Genomic DNA, 22,157 nt, shown 5'->3' with positions numbered 1-22,157 from the left:
CTGTTTCACTGCTTCCAAAAGTTAAAAACTGTAAAAGTTCGCCAGAGACGCTGAGCCGCTCAACAGCCTGCGCTCAGCGTATGTCGTCACTCTGTGGCTCCTCCGCCCTACGCGTTTCGTTGCCTAGCAACTCATCAGGGGCTCTTGTCTGCCTTCCATCATCTGTTGCTCTGGGTCCCCCAGTCCTTTCATGGACCGAAGAGGTGCCATTTTAACCCTTAAATGTAAAAAGATTTGGTAAACTGGAAGGTGTTTTTTTTTTTTTTTTTTTATAAACCACATTTTTAAAATGCATTTTTAATTTGCTATAGAGCTTCCCTGGGTGTTAAAAATGATGCAGATGTTGCTCCTCTGTCTGCAAGTCCTTGCACTGACCGAAGAGGTAGGACACCGCTTCATTTAACCCCTAAATGTAAAAAGATGAGGTAAAATGAAAGTTTTAATAAACCACAATTTTAGAATGCATTTTTAAATTTGCTATAGAGCTGCCCAGGGAGTTACAAATGATGCTCGGGTTACTTTAAGGTGTCCATACATCTAGCGATTTAGCTGTACTATCGACCATGCGATTCTATCATTTTATAGAATCGAGAAAGAATCGTGTGTTCCAAAATTTCCATTCCATGAAAAGTGGCTAATTTCATGTTGAATTGACCAGCTGGATGCAAGATATCGGTCAATCGCACAGGAATCGGCTACTGTTCACATGTCATTCAAATGACAATCGAAATTTGCATTCAGAGCATGGAGACATCGGTCAAATAGAATGTGAATCGCATAGGATGTAGTTTGCAGTGTGTGGGTCACTAGTCGATCAACTTTCTATCAACCATACTGAGGTCGATTCCTTAATAAAGTTGATCGCTTTGTCAATTGAATCAGAATCCCTAGCTGTATGGCTAGCTTTTCCACGAGCAATTGATAGGCAGTGAAATGCCTCTCAAACTCTCACAGCTGCACGGTAACTGCTTCCTGATAACTGCTCGCTGCTGCCTTGTAATTGCGCCAGCCCCCCCCCCCTCCCCCCGCCATCACCACCACCAAAAAAAACATTCTGTCCAACTATCTGACTAGCGATCACTGGTTTATATGGGCTAATTTCAGTTGTGCTGCTGTGCCCCTCATTGAACAAAGAATCAGTGGATGCTCTGTCCTCTCACGATGGAAATTTGCGCTCCTACTCGAATGTGCACAGCAGCCGATAGTGTTCTGGGAATGCATACTTGAGAAATGACGCTGATGTATGACCAGTACTCGTCAAGAATGCATAACACTGTACCAGCCTCGGTTGCTGTGCACATCTGGGCAGGAGCAGGAAATTACAGGGAGTGCGTATGGCCAGAGCATGCGCTGCTTCTTTGTCCTCTGTGCGACTGGCTGCAGTCAGAGCCACAGACAGGTGGCAGGGCAGTGCAATGGAGAGAAGCCCATCCAAAGCAGAGAACAGGTAAGTAGCAAACATCCTGTCAAGACCTACTTTGGATGTTTGGTTGTAATTAGTGGACCTGAACTCAGAACTTCCTCTCTGCTCTAAAAGATACTCAGCAACATAATAACCTTTAAAGAAAAAACATGTCTTTGTTACAGCTGATACAAATCCTGCAATAAATAGACCGTGTGTCTAATTCCTACTTTCATGGAAGCAGACATATTAAACATCTTGTGCTTTAAAATAAGCTTATATGCTGTGGCAGTCAAGTGACACAGGGAAGATATCAAATTTGTGATTAGACACAGATGTGGAAGAATTCGAAAGGCTCTCTAAACACATACATGGTGCATTTCTCTTTATGTTTTCCTTCTGTTCTGTGCAAGAGTTCAGCTCCACTTTAAAGCATCTGAATGACATTTATTTATATTTGCTGAAAAATCTATGCATCTCTTTTGAATACTGAATGTACATATGGTGATGTGCTCTAACATACTGACAGTATACAGGAACAAAGTCTGAAGAAGGTTTATTAGCAGAACGATTACTCTTTCTTTTAAGCCAATAAATGGTATCATCCTGATTCAAAACTCTCTTTTGCTGATGGCTAAGATGGTGCAATGCTTCACTGCTACAGGAAAGCAGGATGCCAAACCAAACACACTAGCATAGAGGTAGTAACAGCTCAGGTGACAGTGACAGTTTAGCAATGAAAGGGAAGCATACAGCATTTTTATTCCAGGCTGCAGCAGTTCTCATAGATGGTCGGAGCTGACGGACAGAAAATGAGTCAGGAAAGAGAGTTAACTTAAGCAGAGACGAGATCACTGGCTAGGAAGAAAAAAAAGCAATAAATTACGCTAGATAAGAAAGTGTAATTTACAACTGCTGGGGTCAGTGTCACAGCTGTAAAAAAGAAGGCAAAGAAACTAGCAGAAATGTTTGTGAATGCCTGCATTAGAACTCAGCGGAACTTAGTTTTATCTGCTTTGTGATGTAAATCCCTGGTATTTCTCACATACACTTGTACTGTATGTCGATTATATAGATAATTGAATCATCAGGTGACAGTTATGATTGATCCTGATTGTTATAACACATCAGGAAGTGAGAGGTGCAGGGATTGGGGAACTCTGGAATTCATCTATTAATGCAGAGCAGGGCGCTGGCTGGCTGCGCTGCGGGAACAGGGGAGATGATTTACTTTGACATATGACCTCTTCTCTCTCCAAGTCATGCCACCCTTCTGATCTTATCTGATTTTATCGCCCTAGGCCATGGCCTTTGTGGCCTTTGCAGAAATCCGGGCCTGCAAACACACATGGCGTGCAGAAAATGTATGCAGAAAACCAAACAACAAGCGTGTCCCCTGCCTTGAGGACCAGTGTCACAAACAAATCTGTGTCAGTCAGTGATGTTTACTGCTGACACATACAGAGTGCAAGTCACCAGGATTTTTAATTTGTTGCACAGGAAATAAACTTCATGAAATCATTCCTGTGCCTGTACTGGCGTCGGGACGCACTACTGCTGAGTAGGGGGGAGCATAATCAGGCTCTCACCCAGCTGATTCATTTAGGAGTCTCTAAGTGCATCGCTCATTAGGAATGGTCCACATTGGCTGGGGGAGCATACATGAATCAGCTGGGTGAGAGGCTGATTATGCTCTCCCTACACAGCGGTAGTACATCCCAACACCAGTACAGGCATAGGATTGATTTCCATTTCTGCTGTGCGTCTCCTCTACTGGGCAGACTGTATGACCAGTCGTGCTCATCCGGATTCCAGATAACCGAACTACCCAGATAATCCAAAATTTTTCAGCTATCCGACCTTGGATCCGGATACCTGACGTCCATGATGTCATTGAGCCAATTAGAGGGCCCCCAGCAGAAGCCCTAGCAACCAATCACAGAGGAAGAACTCTGGCCAGCCCCCCCCCCCCCCCCCTGTATATAAAGAGGCGGCCATGTTGAGGGAACTCGTCCTTGCTTTGTGACTGCTCACTGAGAGACATCTCCAGTGCTGTTTGGCTAAAGCAAGTGCTTTCTACTGTGTTAAACCTAGCGTTTTTGCGCATTAACACCTGTACTATAATACTCTGTTGTTTAGTTAGCTAGCTTGTACTTTGTTTGTATTTAGTTAGTGTGTGTGACGGTCTCTGCTGCAGCAGCTCTGCTAGTCTATGTCTGTGTCTGCTGTTTGTGCGCACAGGCCAGGCCTGTGCTATTAGCCTTAACTACAGTATAGTTTAGGGAATAGGATTACTGTATTATTTATAGTTATTTAGTACACCACACTAGACAGGCACCCTAGTGAGGGCAGACGTGTGCTAGGCTGATATGGCACTGTAGTTCAGCAGCTCCCAAAGCATGAAGAGTAGAGATCAGCAGCACCACGAATATGTATTTAAGCTCTTTATTGCATAAAAGATAAAGCCCACGGACAGTGACAGGCGCTGTTTTGGAGATGAACTCCTTCCTCAAGCTGTATAGGCTCACACAAGAGAAATAACAACCACAAAAGCATTTATATACATTCTCAATAAGGTCACATGGAGCAATCACATAACACCAGGATACATGTGAACACCAGTGTCCAATCATAGAACAAAGCATAATGAGAGGACCTGATGGCAGACAGATATTTAAATGAGTAGCCGTTGCAACAGCACAATTTAAAAAGTGTCAGACCCATATGGACCAATCAGCACTACCAGCCTAGGAGGACCTGATGGGGAACCACAGCTTAGTCGTATCGCTCCTCCCAATCTCCCAGAAGGCAATGGAAGATGTGAGCCGCCGGAAACCGGAAAAAGAAAACAAAAAACAGAACCTGACGTCAGACGCTTCCATGCATAAAACCGTCCTGATGATGCGTAGAAATGTACGCGTAAATCAATGCGGAAAAATGCACGCGGAAAACCAATATGGAACCATACATCTGCCCTCAAGTATGAGAACAAAAACACAAACACGCAAACCGACACGTACAGACGCAATAACATCATAATAAAATACTAATAAAGACAAAAATATTAAACAAAAAATAGAAAAAAAGGCCGAAATGCTGTGGTATAGTAGAGCTGAGGGTCCATAATAGGTAAAAGACCTCTCAAAATAATTCAACATGGTACCAGATGTACAAAGTACTATAGCAATAAAGAGAATCATACATGAGAAGAAAACAGCAACTCCCAGTGCACCAATAGTGTAGCCCAGTAGGGGAAACACACACACACCTGGACCCAGCAGTCAACACACTGTCAACACAGTATGACTAACCGCACACATATAAGCAGAGGCACAATATATACACAAATTCTATCCAATTTAAATGCAAAAGGATAAGTCATAATCACGGTTGAGTCCACCCCCTCCCAGGGTACCCAGTCTCCTGATCCAACCCGCCTTCCGCCTAAGTAATTCTCTTTCCCTATCACTCCTAAAATGAGCAGGAACCGCATCTATAGCCTGTACCCGGAGCTGTGATATAGAGTGGCGGAATTGAGTAAAGTGGGCTGAGACAGATTGAGTCATATTCCCGGCCCCGATAGCAGATTTATGCGAGGAGATACGTTCACGCAGACGCTGGGTGGTCTCTCCCACATATAACAGCCCACATGGACATTTTAATAGATAAACTACATATGAAGAATCACATGTATAAAGACTACGTATGCTGAACTCTGTACCTTTAAGCTGCTTTCCCACTAAGACGTTGCGTTAGGTGCTACGTTAAGGTCGCATAACGTGCACCTAACGCAGCGCATAGTGGGGTTGAAGCTGGACGTCAGATTGAGCCGCGTTATGCGGCTCTTCATGCGTCCTGTGATGCGTACTCTTGGACGCATGCGGCATCACATGGTCCCGCCAGCCAATCGCCGCACAGAGTGGCGCTCCAGGAAGTAAACACTGCACGTCAAAACGTGCAGTGAATATTAATTAGCCATATTCCTGGCCAAAGAGGAGGAGGGGAGACCTCCTCCTCCAACATCACGGAGCATGTGCGAACAGTCTAATGCGGCTTAGCCGCTTATAAACGCACAGCATGCAGCACTTTGTTTTTGCCTTCTTACATTGTAACGCAACGTGGGCACTGTGAACAGCCCATTGATTTTTGATTGCTGTGCGGTGGGCTGCGTTACAGGCTGCACTAACGTACGCCTGTAACGTCTCACTGTGAAAGCAGCCTTAAGCTGGCCACTAACGGTCCAATTTCTAGCGAAAAATCGTTCGAGCGATCAGAAATTCTGATAGGATTGGTTGTAAATAATCTCCATTGGTGGACACAATCGATTATGAACGAGTGAAAAAAATGTCGCCCGAATGAATTTTAGTCGAACGAAAATTTGGATTTTCTTTGTGGTCGTGATAGATAGGAAGCAAAGATTGGTTAGTTGATGGTGTAGTGAACGATTTTTCGTCCGATCAGAATTTCTGATCGCTCGAACGATTTTTCGCTAGAAATTGGACCGTTAGTGGCCAGCTTTAGACGGATGCCTGAACTTATCTCCCTTAAAAAATCAGGCTGCACATGTGACATCCTAGACAAGGGAAAGTACCCATCTTCATGGTGCTGCTGATCTCTTCATAGTTTAGTACTGCAGTGCTAGTTGTTAGAGTAGTACTGTCTGTGTTAGCTTACTACTACAGATTACTGCATTTCTGCTGTGCTGCTGACTCTGAGTGTCAGTGTGTGTGAGATAGACAGTTAGTGTACACACTGTGTTCTACCCTGCAGTCCGTGCAGATTCATTAAAGTCCAACACCAATTTCAATAAAGTGCAAGTACCCCACATACATCTGGCGACATCATCACACAAACTTGCACTATGTCTGCTGGCACTGGCAGCCGGGGGGCAGGGCAGCAAGGCCAAGAAGAGAGGGAACATTGCTGGCACCTTCACCGCCAGCAGTTCTGCTGTGCCAGTGTCCATTCCACCGCTAGCCACTGGCCGTGGACGTACCGGGTGCCCAGCTGTTAGGGGGAGTCCCGCTGCAGAGGCGCAGCAGCGTGTAGCGGCCATTTTTCAGCAGGGTTGGCGCCGCAAATTGGAGGAGAAAGACGCCGAGCCGATGATGCAGCTGATGGTGGATGAGCAGGCCACCACCAGCTCTACAACAGAGAGCTCCACCCCCACCACCACTCCTGTTCGCAGGAGAAGCAGCAGCCACCCAGCAGTGCATGGGGACTCGTCGGCCATCATGTCGACCCCAGCGGGCAGCCTACCCTCAGTCATCATGCTCTTTACTCCAGGCACTGCGAGCGCAATCAGGGCTGTTACCAATGAGTTTGAGGAGGATATTCTAGGCATAATGGGGTATGTGGAGGAGTCACAGATGGTGACGGTGATTGTTGGGGTGAGTCCGTGCCTGATGTGTCAGCAGAAGAGGAGTTTGGGGGGTCAGCTGATAATGACGACGAGATGAAGGACCAAGGCTACCATCCACGGGAGGGTGATGTTAGCTCTGAGTCTGAGGAGAAGGATGCGTCTGTGGGTCTGTCAAGGAGGATCAGCATTGCTGACATTGGCAGGAGCAGCAGTGGGCGTAGAATGCAGGACCCACAGCCTGCTGCATTATCTTCTGCTGCTACCACCAGCCGCATCACTCAACCCCAGGCCCCAACCACCGCAGGGAGAAACAAAAAAGCAGCTCATTCAGGGCGTAAGGGCAAATTTCTATCCCCAATCTGGCAGTTCTTTAATCTGCCCTCAGTGGACAGCCAGTTTGTAACTTGCAACGTGTGCCAGATGAAGCTGAGCAGAGGTTGCATCCCCTCCAACTACAGCAACACCAGCTTCAACCATCTGGCAAAAAAAGCATTATATTGAGTATGAGGAGTTAAAGAGGCTGAAGGAAGCTGGCGCTGGCAGTGTTCCGGCAAAAAGCACCACCAGAACCCCCTTTGCCACTCCTGCCGACACTGAGGCCTGTTCAGGCAGCCAGTCCTCAGCGGTCTCCTCTGCTCCCTTCTCATCCCGTGCAAGTAAAAAAACGTCAGACCCTGCTGAGCGAGTCATTTGTCGTCAAGGCTCAGCCTCCTGGCAGCCGTCGCATCCGCCAGCTGACCAGCCTGCTTGCATGGGCCATGTCCTCCCATACTCCTTTTTGCAGGAGGGGAGCGACATACGCGCGCTCCTTCAGTGTGCATCGCCGGATTGGCCTATCCCCAGCCGGCACTACTTTTCCCGCACGGCCATCCCAGCACTGCATCGCTTCATGATGACCAATGTGGAACGTGGCCTAGACCATGCGTTGGGGAAGCAGGTCCATGTAACCATGGACCCATGGTCGAACCGGCTTGGGACAGGCCGCTAGTACCTGTCCTTTACCACTCATTGGGTCAGTTTGGTGGAAGGGGGTGAGGGGGGGAGGGGGGGACAGCAGCATCATCAAGCCAGTGGGTTGTGCCACCCCGCAGCAGGGTCAGGGGGAAGTGCAGCAGGTTCCTCTGATCCGGTTCCACCCTCCGGCAAACCTGCCGCCAAACACCCCTGCCTCAGCAGCAGTGTGAAGGCCCGCCACTGCCAAGCGCTGCTGGAGATGGTCAGCCTGGGGAAACACAGACTGACGGCAGACCATGTCCTGGCCAAACTCCAAGAGCAGAAGAGGAGTTGGCTGACCCCCAGAGGCCTGAGAGTCGGAGAGGTGGTGTCCGACAATGGGGCCAACCTTGTTGCTGCCATCCACCGGGGAGATCTCACCCAAAACCCCTGTCTATCCCATGTCCTGTAGCTGGTGGTGCAGAAATTTGAGAATCTACCAGGGGATGGACCCCCTGTTGAAAGCGGCTAGGAAACCGGTGGGTCATTTCCGCCACTCGGGTGGTGCCTCAGCATCCCTGGAAGCCGTGCAGATGGAGCTGAACCTGCCCCGGCACTGTCTCATCATAGACATTCCAACACAGTGGAATTCCACCCTGGCCATGTTGGATCATCTGGTTGAACAGAGGCAGGCTGTCAACCAATACCTGGCCAAAGCCACCACAGTGTTCGGGACCGGCACCACCCACCTCCCAGACATCATCCTCAGTGCTGAGTGGGGCAAAATGGTGTGGTGTGCTTGGTTCTGGCACCCTTCCTGGAGGCCACCAACATGGTCAGCCGGGACCGTGCGCCGCTGTGTGAGTGGGTGCCCCGGTGTGCATGCTGGACAAGGCCCTCTATGCTCTGCTGGAAGTGGGAGAGAAAGCCTTGATCCAGCAGGAGCAGAAGCCATCTGCACAGTCCACCTCTGTGCAGCAGGAGGAGGAGGTTGAGGACTTGGAGGAGTTGGAGGTCCCTGACCTCGAGGATGAGGAGGGACAGCTGAGTGCAGCTGCCGTGGTACGTGGGTGGAGAGCAGGGGGAGGATCAGGAATCAGAGGAGGACCGCACTGGGGGAGATGATTATGTGTCAGCAGAGATGGCAGCCCTCTTCCCCATGGGAGCGCACATGCTGCAGTGCCTGCGCAGTGACCCAAGGGTGAAGCAGATGCGTGGTCGGGAGGACATCTTGATCACCCTGATGCTGGACCCACAGCTGAAGGGAAAGCTGCATCAGTTCTTGCCTGTAGGAGGAGACCCTGTGCGTCGAATGAGGGACTTGCAGCAGTCCCTGGTTCAGCGCTTGGAGGAAGCCTTTTCCCATACTTCCACCCCCCCCTGCTGTCACAGTCCAGCCAGCACAGCAGCAGGTGCCTGCGTCCAGCAGCAGAAGCACCCATCAAACCTGCTGTCTCTCACAAAGGCGATGTACGCCACTCCGGTACAGCTGCTGACTGAGGAGGTGCCTGCAGCAGCATATGGCTATCAAAGCCAGAACCAGCGCCTGACCCGGATGGTGGCAGACTACATGGGGTCCTACAGCGGGCTTGACAGCGACACCCCTTTAGACCCCTTGGATTACTGGGTCAAGCACCTGGATATTTGGAGCGAGCTGGCGCAGTATGCCCTGGAAATCCTTGCTTGCCCCCCTTCCAGCGTGCTGTCCGAGAGGTGCTTCAGTGCGTTCAGTGGCGTGGTCACCGAGAATCGCTCTCGTCTGTCCACCCAGTCTGTGGACAGACTTACATTTCTCAAAATAAATCAGGCTTGGGTGGTTGGCGAATTCCTGGCCCCTGTTGTTGGCAAGAGGGGGAAATGAAGTGGCTGGAAATCACTATGCCTGCCTTATCACCCTTTACCACCACAACCTCCAGGCTCTGTCTTGAGTAATAAGCCTGGTTCAAAAAAATTTTTTACAGCCGTGTTACCAACACACTAGGTGCCATGGTCTATGTAAACACAATTGCTGTGTAATTTTTTAGGAGGTGTCTGGGCTGATAACTGTGCTGTCCGAGTTAAGGGGAGGCCCCAACTGCGGCAGTACGACCGCTTCCTCGAACCTCTACTTTGTAATGTTTTAACTGTGCCGTGGTACCAACACTAGGTGCCATGGTGGAACCTCTATGCTGCCTGCCACACGTTGCACTTCTCCTCCTGTCTCCTGCTGCCTGTGCTCTTCCCACCGCCAGGGTGCATCTACATGACTACCTACTGCTCCTCCTGCTGCTCCTTCCTGTGGTACCCACCACCACCAGGGTCCACACAAAACTATATCTTCTGCTGCCACTACCAGCTATTATGCCACTACGATAGCTGCATCTACCTACTCCTCCTGCTGCTGCTGCTGTCTGTGGTACCCACCACCACCACCAGGGTCCACACAAAACTATATGTTCTGCTGCCACTACCAGCTATTATGCCACTATGATAGCTGCATCTACCTACTCCTCCTGCCGCCTGTGGTACCCACCACCACCTGGGTCTACACAAAACTATATCTTCTGCTGCCACTACCAGCTATTATGCCACTACAATAGCTGCATCTACTTACTCCTCCTGCTGCTGCTGTCTGTGGTACCCACCACCACCAGGGTCCACACAATACTAGATCTTCTGCTGCCACTGCCAGTCTGCCACTGCCACCAGCTATTACGCCACAACAATAGCCTGCCACCAGCTATTATTCCACTACAATAGCTGCATCTACCTACTCCTGCTGGTCCTGTCTGTGGTACCCACCACACCACCAGGGTCCACACAAAACTATATCTTCTGCTGCCACTGCCAGTCTGCCACCACAATAGCCTGCCACTGCTACCAGCTATTACGCCACTACAATAGCTTTAATTTTTTTGAGACGTCTGAGCTGAAAACGGATGTCCCAGTTGTGCGGTTGGAGTTTGGACACAATGTGGGCTGCACGACCGCTGTCTGGAACCTAGACCTGATGTTAATTTACCGCCATTTTTTTTTTAATTTTTTTTTTTTTATTTTAAGTCTCCACATAATTAGTGTTTCCCTTTGAAAAATAAAACATTATGTTACATGCCTCATTTACCCTAAAAAACGGTTTGGAAGCAATTTAAAGGCCACTTCCGGTTTTCTATCCGGATATCCGAATCCGCCCGGATAATGCGTTCAATATCCATGTATACGCAGATACCACAAAGTTCGGATTCTGATATCCGATCTGGATATCTGGGTATCCGGATCAATTCGGATTTTGATAAGGGGTATCCAAGCACCCGTGTATGACTGTCTACCCTTAGCCTTGTCTGTAACATAACTGCATGTTTTCATTGTTCATATCACTGCAATTGGAAAGAGATAAAAAGGGTCAATAGTTCATAGATTTTAGTTCTGGCATACTTCAATGAATGTGTCATTGAGCAAAAAACAATAAAAAAAAAACTTAAACAGTAGATTTAAATATAAAATAAAACTGTGGAATATAAATAAAAATTCATATTTAGGAGAAGGAGGATGAATACAATTGTTTATTTCATTAGTTTATTTTCACCTCGGGTGTCCTTTAAAAACTAGAATAGATGAAAAACATTTCCCGTAATTATAACACTAAAGGCCCATACACACGCTCAACCAAAGTCTTTTAAATGCACAATTATCAAACAACTTTTGCTGATGAAACAAACCAAAAAGTTTGTTTGCTATTGGTCAAGCAACTGATAAGACCCAGCTCAAGTCAATGCAACGGTTGGATTGACTTGAGCTGGGTCTTATCAGTTGCTTGAACAATAGCAAACAATTTGTTTTAGAATTGTGTATTTAAAATACTTTTGTTGAGCATGTGTATGGGGTAAGCCTGTTTACAAATCAGGGCTGTGGAGTGGAGTACAAAAATCATCCAACTCAGACTCCTAAGTTTATAAACCTAGCGACTCCAGGTACCCAAAATTGCTCCGACTCCTCCAACTCCACAGCCCTGTTACAAACGTTAGAATGAGAGGTCACCTGATCCCATCTTATCGCTGCCCAGGTAGGAGCTGTTACTGCGTACGCTGGTATATGACAGGACCGAATCACCATTACTGCTACACTCACTGCAGAGAGGAGAGATCAGACACCATGTGACACCAGAGGAATACAGAGATTTATGTACTGACTATACACTGAACACAAAAATACATTGTAGTGTTAGGATAGAATTACGCCAGGCCCTGCCCCCACACAATATGAATACTATGGCTGCAGGCTAAATAAAGCACTCAGGTCTGCTTCTAGAACTGTAGGGGACACAAAAAAAGTAAAGGTCATGCAGAAAGCAAATAGGTGTGTCTGTGTGGTCTGTATCAGCAGAAAGTAATCGATTCCATCCACACACAGCAATTGTATCTCTCCTCCTAATTGAAAAGCAGCAGCCCCCCCCACCTTCTCCACCAGCACAAGTAGCCGGGTGGCGGTTACCCGCTTACCCTCCAGTACAAGTAGCTAGACGGCTGTTACCACCCTTCACCCACATGGCCCAGTTAACGGGCCTAAAGCCCAATCTACACGATACAATTCTTTGTACAATTCGATTACGATTCTAATTTACGATCGATTAAATCAGACATGTCCTATCGGGATTCGATTCAATTCGATTTGCCATTGTTTGTTTTGCAATGAAAAATAAATTTTAGAAAATAAATATGGCAGCCATAATATACCACTTGCTTCAAGTTCCCTTTAACAAACATATCAGAGTTCAGGCACTTATCCAATCGCTCCAAAAGTTGAGGAAGCTCATTGGAATCCTTCAGAACACATTTTTAGCTAATTTAAAAGCGGAGGCCTGGGGCCCCGACGCAGCGGACCGCGGGTCGGGTCCTGCAAGGGGCCCCCGTTCTGTTCTGAGTAGTGTGCTAAAGGTTTAAGGCAGGTGTAAAAAAAAAAAAAAAAAAAAAAAAAAAAAAAAAAAAATGCTGACAAAATAATTTTTAAAAATCCAAATGGCATTTAATTTTCCTCATTTAAAATAATGCAGTGAACAAACACGCAAGAAATCTTCAACAATATTTGGGGTAACCGCCCTTCGCCTCAGCATCAATTATTTTAGGTACACTTGTAGTTTTTGAAGGAACTCACCTGGTAGGTTGTTCCAATCATCAATGGAGAATTAACCTCAGATCTTCTGTAGATGTGAAGTTGTAGGCTTCCTCACAACCGTCTGTCTCCATGAAATCCCAGACACGCTCCATGTGGAGATCAGGTCTCTGTGGGGGCCAAACCATCAATTCTAAAGACTTCTTTATGCTAAACATGGTTCCTAATCAATTTGTGGGGTTATTTTCCTGCTGCAGAATAAATGTGGGGCCAATCATACGCCTCTCTAATGAATAAGAACAGCAGCATACAGTATACCCACATATATGATTTTCACCTTTGTTTCATAAATATCACACATGTAAAAAAAAAAAGTTCATTTGGCATCTTGTTAAAAGGGTGGTCAAAGCGACAGCCAGTAACCGTGCCAAATTTTGCCAGGAAGAGTGAAGTGGGCGTCATGTTGAACAAACCCAACAGCCAATGAAAAGATATCCCACCACAGGCAAATATACACAGCAGTGGAGAGAGGGATTAGTCAGTCCATCTTGTGTTCTACAGTGGGATGCCAAGGTTTGAGCAAACTTGTTAATAGTCATGTTTTTCCTGTATAAATCTTTGGTTGTAACAATAAAAGGCACTTAAATATATCATAGGAGAGACACAGTGATATTTGAATTAAAATTAGGCAGGTGCATAACTTTGGGCACCACAAAAAAAGAAATGAATATTTAGTAGATCCTCCTTTTGCAGACATCACAGCCTCTAAACACTTCTTGTAACTTCCAATTAGAGTCTAGATTCTGGTTGAAGGTATTGTTGAACCATTCCTCTTTACAAAACATCTCTAGTTCATTCAGGTTTGATGGCTTCCGAGCATGGACAGTTCTCTTTAACTCACACCACAGATTTTCAATTATATTCAGGTCTGGGGACTGAGGTGACCAATCCAGAATGTTGTACTTGTTCCTCTGCATGAATGCCTTAGTGGATTTTGAGCAGTGTTTAGGGTCCTTGTCTTGTTGAAAGATCCAGCCTTGGCGCAGCTGCAGTTGTCACAGATTCCTGGACATTGGTCTCCAGAATCTGCTGATACTGAGTGGAATCTATTAGTCTCAACTTTGACAAGATTTCTAGTCCATGCACTGGCCACACAGCATGATGGAACCACCAAAATATTTTACTGTAGGTAGCTGGTGTTTTTCTTGGAATGCTGTGTTCCTTTTCCTCCATGCATAATACCCCTTGTTATGCCCAAATAACTTATCAGTCCACAGCACCTTATTCCAAAATGAAGCTGGCTTGTCCAAATGTGCTTTATCATATCTCAAGCGGCTCTGTTTGTGCTGTGCATCCTCTGCATCACTCTCGCATTACAGCATCTCCTCGTTTAAAGTGCGCCGAATGGTTGAACGATGCACATCATCTCCATCTGCAGCAAGATTATATTGCAGGTCTTTGGTGCTGGTCTGTGGGTTGACTGACTATTCTCACTATTCGTTGCTTCTGTCTGAGATTTTTCTTGGTCTGCCACTTCGAGCCTTAACTTGAACTTAGCCTGTAGTCTTGCATTTCCTCAATAAGTTCCTAACTGTGGAAACAGACAGCTGGAATCTCTGAGACAGCTTTCTGTATACTTCCCCTAAACCATGATGGGGAACAATCTTTGTCTTCAGGTCATTTGAAAGTTGTTTTGAGACCCCCATGTTTCTATTCTTCAGAGAAAGTTTTTTTTTTTTTAATAAAGAGGGAAACTTACAATTACCCCCTAAATTCTCTTTCTCATAATTGGAATCACCTGTGTATGTAGGTCAGGGGTCACTGAGCTTACCAAGCCAATTTGAGTTCCAATAATTAGGTCTAAACGTTTTGGAATCAATAAAATGACAACAGTGCCCAAATGTATGCACCTGCCTAATTGTAAACAATTATTGCACGCTTTCTGTAAATGCAATACACTTAATTTCACTTCTCAAATATCACGGTGTGTGTCTCCTATATGATATATTTGACTGACAGTTTTTATCGTAACAACCAACCATTTATACAGGAAAATCATGACGATTAACAAGGTTGCCCAAACTTTCACATCCCACTGTATGCGAGTGGAGGTAGACAGAGCCAGTCAGAGAACTGTATTGTAAAGGTGCCCATACATTGCACACTTGGCAACTATCGACCATCCAGTTCCATAATTATCAAATCAGAAAAACCATTAAAAAAAAAGTGCCACCAACTGCATGCCCAATTGAACATGCTGCAAGATGCCAGGCTGAAATGATCAATTGGTGCACAGCAGTAACAGCAAGTGATAGCGGGACAAGCAACGAACAACAAAACCAACGGCGCTATCCCGCAATGTACATTTATACAGGATCTGTGCGGTGTCGCCCACCGCATAGTGCCAGTCATCAGAATACACGGCTTTTCCATTCATGACATCACACACCACATGCCATGCACCAGTGGCATGTATGGAAGAGCAGCACATCCCGAAGATGGAAGGGCACCGCATGCTGGGACAGGACATGTATAAATGCACACACAGGGGGTACATTTATACACTGGGGAACGGCAGCAGACTGAAATTGATTGGGAATCCACCTGCGAAGTATGGGCAGCCAACAGATCTCTCTCTAAGATTCAATCAGATAGATTTGTTACTTGGTGGAATCTGCTCATCACTAAATGTCTGGCTACAGTGTTCTCACCACAGATCTGTGTTTCATGAGATCTAGTTTGTCAATCTCCTCCCAAGACTCACCAGCAGTGTTTTGGCCCCGCTGTGATTTAATCTATGGTGTGAGAACTCTGGGTATGATTACCGTAATGTGATGCAAATCATTTCTTCAAACATTCAAATGTCATGAAAATTATACAACTTGAACCTGTACCACAAAAATTGACAGTTATTCTCATTGGTTCAAATTCAAGCTGCATATAACATTTACAGGACATTTGACTGTTAAGAGAAATTTGTTTCTCATTGATCATCCCTAGTTAACTCCACCCTTACCTAAACATGAATTCCTTCCTCTCCATGCCAGGTCAAGCTTAAAGGGAACCTAAACTGGGAGGGATATGGAGGTTTCTTTTTATACCAGTTGCTTGTTGGTCCTGCTGATCTCTTTGGCTTCAGCAGTGGTTGTATCACACACCTGAAACAAGCATGCAGCTAATCCAGTCTGACTTCAGTCAGAGCACCTGATCTGCATGCTTGTTGAGGGGTTATGACTAAAAGTATTAGAGACACAGAATCAGCACGAAAAGCAGGCAACTGGTATTATTTGAAAAGGAAAAATCCATATACCTCTTAGTTTAGGTTCCCTTTAAAGGATACCCGAAGTGACATGTGACATGATGAGATAGACAGGTGTATGTAGAATGCCTAGCACACAAATAACTATGCTGTGTTCCTTTTTTTCTTTCTCTGCCTGAAAGAGTTAAATATCAGGTATGTAAGTGGCTGACTCAGACAGGGAGTGACTACAGTGTGACCCTCACTGATAAGAAATTCCCTTTTTATCTCTTTCTTGCTCTCAGAAGCCATTTTCTTCTAGGAAAGTGTTCTATAGTTGGAATTTCTTATCGGCGAGGGTTACACTGTATTCACTTCCTGACTGAGTCAGCCACTTATATACCTGATATTTAACCATTTTAGGCAGAAAAAGGAAAGGAAAAAAAAAAAAAAAGAAAAAAAAAAGAAGCACAGCATAATTATTTGTGTGCAAGGCACTGTACATACCCTTTTCTATCTCATCATCTCACATGTCACTTCGGGTATCCTTTAAAGGGCAACTGAAGTAAGGATATGGGGGCTGCCATATGCATTTCCTTTTATACAATACCAGTTGCCTGGCTGTCCTGCTGACCCTCTGCCTCTAATACTTTTAACCATAGACTCTGAACAAGCATGCAGCAGATTAGATGTTTCTGACATTGTCAGATCTGACAAGATTAAGCTCTCTTTCCCACCAGGACGTTGCGTTTTAGGGGACATTATAGGTCGCATAACGTTTCCCTAACGCAACGCCTGGTGGTGCTGGAGGAGGATGCTACCAAGAGCTGCATTATCGACTTCTTTGTGCTGTGCGATGCGGAGACCACGTGATCCGCATCACGTGGTCCCGAAAGCCAATCGCCGCACAGAGCGGCCGCTCCAGGAAGTAAACACTGCACATCACAGTGCAGTGAATATAAATTAGCCATGTGGCTGGCTGCGGAGGAGGAGAGACCTCCTCCTCCAACATCACTGAGCATGTGCAAACAGTCTAACGCGGCTTAGCCGCGTATAACGCACAGCATGCAGCACTTTTTTAGCTTGCTGCGTTACAATGTAACGCAACATGGGCACTGTGAACAGCCCATTGATTTTTCATTGCTGTGCGGTGGGCTGTGTTGCAGGCTGCACTAACGTGCGCTTGTAACGTCTTACTGTGAAAGCAGCCTAACAGCATGCTTGTTCCTGATGTTATTCAGACACCACTGCAGCCATATAGATCAGCAAGGCTACCAAGCAACTGGTATTGGCCTCCATATCCTTCTTACTTCAGTTGCCCTTTAAGACTCGCATTGTGTATCCAGTTAAAACCAGGGCTGTGGAGTTGGAGTATTTTTGGGTGTCTGGAGGCGGAGTCGCAAAGATGCACCGACTACTAATGAATTTAAACTGTAATTAAAATAAATATGATAAAATGTTCTAACAGATAATAGTCCACTTAAATAATTTATATATACTGTAATAGCTGTGCTTAGTCCACAAAAATGAAATAAACCAATCAAAATCAGTTACTTGTGCTGCTTCAATAAAAGCAGTCCCCATATTTTTAAGTCAGATATACGTATCTGATCGAACACACACACACACACACACACACACACACACACAATGTGTAGCCGTGTCATTTATATAGATGGTCAAGGAGATGGATATAATTCTGCGCCAATGCCGATTTATGCTAATGGATGCACTCCTTTTGCTCATGAAATCAAATATTTTGATATGTTAAAATTTGGTGACTACGAATTAAATGGTACCTGAGACGGATGAAAAGAAAAGTTTTATACATACCTGGGGCTTCCTCCAGCCCCCTTCAGGCCAATCAGTTTCTCGCTGTCCTCCTCCACCACCTGAATCTTCTGCTATGAGTCCCGGTAATTCAGCCAGTCAGCGCAGTCCGGCCACGGGCTGCTCCTACAGCCAGGAGCATTCTGCACCTGCGCACAGGGCCGCCATCAGAAATTTTGGGGCCCCTCACAAATCATCAGTCCGGACCCCCCCCCCTCCCAAACTGAGAAATGTGCGTAGCCATTACATGTTGGCAAAGCTAGTTGGAGGCTTGCTGTCCACAAATTAATCATGAATAACCACGGTGGATACTCGTGATTCAAGTTAGCTCTAATTGCCACAGCTGAGCGGCTAGATGCGGCGGGGTTAATTACCCAGAACGCCGCTCTCCGCCCAGCGTTTCAACGAGGTGCAAGTGTCCGAATGGACGCGTTGCAAACCTCGATATCGAGCACTTCCTCCTTCAAGCCGGAAGGAGGAAGTGCTCCATCATTTTTTTTTAGAACCTCCCAGTTTTATTTTCTGTTTAAAAAAGCTAAAAAAAGTAGGTTTAATGCTATTGTCTCATATGGTAATGATTCAGCTTTTCCCATAGTCTCGCAGTTAGCAATCATGTGACCCCCAACAAGACAAATTCAGCAATCATGAGGCCCCAACAAATCATGAGGCCCCTAACAAATCATGAGGCCCCCAAAAAGACAAATTCAGCAATCTTGAGACTCCCAACAAATCATGAGGCCCCCAACAAGTGAAAATTCAATCATTAGGCCCCCAACAAGACAAATTCAGCAGTCATGAGGCACATAAATAGACAGCATTTCACATAAATAGGCAGAATGCCCCCTTATTATGCTAGAAACCTCTCACCTGGATTCTGACAGGGACCCCCAGGTTAGATAGTGAGCGACAGGGAGCCCCTTTAGGGAGTGAGTGAGCGACAGGGAGCCCCTTTAGGGAGTGAGTGAGCGACAGGGAGCCCCTTTAGGGAGTGAGTGAGCGACAGGGAGCCCCTTTAGGGAGTGAGTGAGCGACAGGGAGCCCCTTTAGGGAGTGAGTGAGCGACAGGGAGCCCCTTTAGGGAGTGAGTGAGCGACAGGGAGCCCCTTTAGGGAGTGAGTGAGCGACAGGGAGCCCCTTTAGGGAGTGAGCGACAGGGAGCCCCTTTAGGGAGTGAGCGACAGGGAGCCCCTTTAGGGAGTGAGCGACAGGGAGCCCCTTTAGGGAGTGAGCGACAGGGAGCCCCTTTAGGGAGTGAGCGACAGGGAGCCCCTTTAGGGAGTGAGCGACAGGGAGCCCCTTTAGGGAGTGAGTGAGCGACAGGGAGCCCCTTTAGGGAGTGAGTGAGCGACAGGGAGCCCCTTTAGGGAGTGAGTGAGCGACAGGGAGCCCCTTTAGGGAGTGAGTGAGCGACAGGGAGCCCCTTTAGGGAGTGAGTGAGCGACAGGGAGCCCCTTTAGGGAGTGAGTGAGCGACAGGGAGCCCCTTTAGGGAGTGAGTGAGCGACAGGGAGCCCCTTTAGGGAGTGAGTGAGCGACAGGGAGCCCCTTTAGGGAGTGAGTGAGCGACAGGGAGCCCCTTTAGGGAGTGAGTGAGCGACAGGGAGCCCCTTTAGGGAGTGAGTGAGCGACAGGGAGCCCCTTTAGGGAGTGAGTGAGCGACAGGGAGCCCCTTTAGGGAGTGAGTGAGCGACAGGGAGCCCCTTTAGGGAGTGAGTGAGCGACAGGGAGCCCCTTTAGGGAGTGAGTGAGCGACAGGGAGCCCCTTTAGGGAGTGAGTGAGTGAGCGACAGGGAGCCCCTTTAGGGAGTGAGTGAGCGACAGGGAGCCCCTTTAGGGAGTGAGTGAGTGAGTGAGCGACAGGGAGCCCCTTTAGGGAGTGAGTGAGTGAGCGACAGGGAGCCCCTTTAGGGAGTGAGTGAGTGAGCGACAGGGAGCCCCTTTAGTGAGTGAGTGAGTGAGTGAGCGACAGGGAGCCCCTTTAGTGAGTGAGTGAGCGAGCGAGCGACAGGGAGCCCCTTTAGTGAGTGAGTGAGCGAGCGACAGGGAGCCCCTTTAGTGAGTGAGTGAGTGAGTGAGCGAGCGACAGGGAGCCCCTTTAGTGAGTGAGTGAGTGAGCGAGCGACAGGGAGCCCCTTTAGGGAGTGAGTGAGCGACAGGGAGCCCCTTTAGGGAGTGAGTGAGTGAGCGACAGGGAGCCCCTTTAGGGAGTGAGTGAGTGAGCGACAGGGAGCCCCTTTAGGGAGTGAGTGAGCGACAGGGAGCCCCTTTAGGGAGTGAGTGAGCGACAGGGAGCCCCTTTAGGGAGTGAGTGAGCGACAGGGAGCCCCTTTAGGGAGTGAGTGAGCGACAGGGAGCCCCTTTAGGGAGTGAGTGAGCGACAGGGAGCCCCTTTAGGGAGTGAGTGAGCGACAGGGAGCCCCTTTAGGGAGTGAGTGAGCGACAGGGAGCCCCTTTAGGGAGTGAGTGAGCGACAGGGAGCCCCTTTAGGGAGTGAGTGAGCGACAGGGAGCCCCTTTAGGGAGTGAGTGAGCGACAGGGAGCCCCTTTAGGGAGTGAGTGAGCGACAGGGAGCCCCTTTAGGGAGTGAGTGAGCGACAGGGAGCCCCTTTAGGGAGTGAGTGAGCGACAGGGAGCCCCTTTAGGGAGTGAGTGAGCGACAGGGAGCCCCTTTAGGGAGTGAGTGAGCGACAGGGAGCCCCTTTAGGGAGTGAGTGAGCGACAGGGAGCCCCTTTAGGGAGTGAGTGAGCGACAGGGAGCCCCTTTAGGGAGTGAGTGAGCGACAGGGAGCCCCTTTAGGGAGTGAGTGAGCGACAGGGAGCCCCTTTAGGGAGTGAGTGAGCGACAGGGAGCCCCTTTAGGGAGTGAGTGAGCGACAGGGAGCCCCTTTAGGGAGTGAGTGAGCGACAGGGAGCCCCTTTAGGGAGTGAGTGAGCGACAGGGAGCCCCTTTAGGGAGTGAGTGAGCGACAGGGAGCCCCTTTAGGGAGTGAGTGAGCGACAGGGAGCCCCTTTAGGGAGTGAGTGAGCGACAGGGAGCCCCTTTAGGGAGTGAGTGAGCGACAGGGAGCCCCTTTAGGGAGTGAGTGAGTGACAGGGAGCCCCTTTAGGGAGTGAGTGAGTGAGTGACAGGGAGCCCCTTTAGGGAGTGAGTGAGTGACAGGGAGCCCCTTTAGGGAGTGAGTGAGTGAGTGACAGGGAGCCCCTTTAGGGAGTGAGTGAGTGAGCGACAGGGAGCCCCTTTAGTGAGTGAGTGAGTGAGTGAGTGAGTGAGTGAGTGAGTGAGTGAGCGACAGGGAGCCCCTTTAGTGAGTGAGTGAGTGAGTGAGCGACAGGGAGCCCCTTTAGGGAGTGAGTGAGTGAGCGAGCGACAGGGAGCCCCTTTAGGGAGTGAGTGAGTGAGTGAGCGACAGGGAGCCCCTTTAGGGAGTGAGTGAGTGAGTGAGCGACAGGGAGCCCCTTTAGGGAGTGAGTGAGTGAGCGACAGGGAGCCCCTTTAGGGAGTGAGTGAGTGAGTGAGTGAGTGAGCGACAGGGAGCCCCTTTAGGGAGTGAGTGAGTGAGTGAGCGACAGGGAGCCCCTTTAGGGAGTGAGTGAGTGAGCGACAGGGAGCCCCAGGTTAGGGAGTGAGTGAGTGAGTGAGTGAGTGAGCGACAGGGAGCCCCTTTAGTGAGTGAGTGAGTGAGCGACAGGGAGCCCCTTTAGGGAGTGAGTGAGTGAGTGAGCGACAGGGAGCCCCAGGTTAGGGAGTGAGTGAGTGAGTGAGTGAGTGAGCGACAGGGAGCCCCTTTAGTGAGTGAGTGAGTGAGCGACAGGGAGCCCCTTTAGGGAGTGAGTGAGTGAGTGAGTGAGCGACAGGGAGCCCCTTTAGGGAGTGAGTGAGTGAGTGAGCGACAGGGAGCCCCTTTAGGGAGTGAGTGAGTGAGTCAGTGAGTGAGCGACAGGGAGCCCCTTTAGGGAGTGAGTGAGTGAGTGAGGGAGTGAGCGACAGGGAGCCCCTTTAGGGAGTGAGTGAGTGAGCGACAGGGAGCCCCTTTAGGGAGTGAGTGAGTGAGCGACAGGGAGCCCCAGGTTAGGGAGTGAGTGAGTGAGTGAGTGAGCGACAGGGAGCCCCAGGTTAGGGAGTGAGTGAGCGACAGGGAGCCCCAGGTTAGGGAGTGAGTGAGCGACAGGGAGCCCCAGGTTAGGGAGTGAGTGAGCGACAGGGAGCCCCAGGTTAGGGAGTGAGTGAGCGACAGGGAGCCCCAGGTTAGGGAGTGAGTGAGCGACAGGGAGCCCCAGGTTAGGGAGTGAGTGAGCGACAGGGAGCCC

At 48.2% G+C, this 22,157-nt stretch overlaps 1 long non-coding RNA gene across 1 annotated transcript in view; it reads right to left on the bottom strand.

Moving 5' to 3' along the window:
* LOC137570687 (uncharacterized) overlaps positions 1-22,157 on the bottom strand; it is a 34,681-nt gene continuing 12,524 nt past the window's right edge. Inside the window, exons 2-3 of the long non-coding RNA XR_011031137.1 lie at positions 12,825-12,952; positions 1-217 (exon numbers count right to left, since the gene is read on the bottom strand). This is a non-coding gene — a long non-coding RNA (uncharacterized lncRNA). The remainder of the gene's footprint in view (positions 218-12,824; positions 12,953-22,157) is intronic.

This window comes from Hyperolius riggenbachi, chromosome 4 (genome assembly GCF_040937935.1).
Source record: "Hyperolius riggenbachi isolate aHypRig1 chromosome 4, aHypRig1.pri, whole genome shotgun sequence".
Lineage (NCBI taxonomy): Eukaryota > Metazoa > Chordata > Amphibia > Anura > Hyperoliidae > Hyperolius > Hyperolius riggenbachi.
This window is presented reverse-complemented; position numbering and strand designations above follow the sequence as displayed.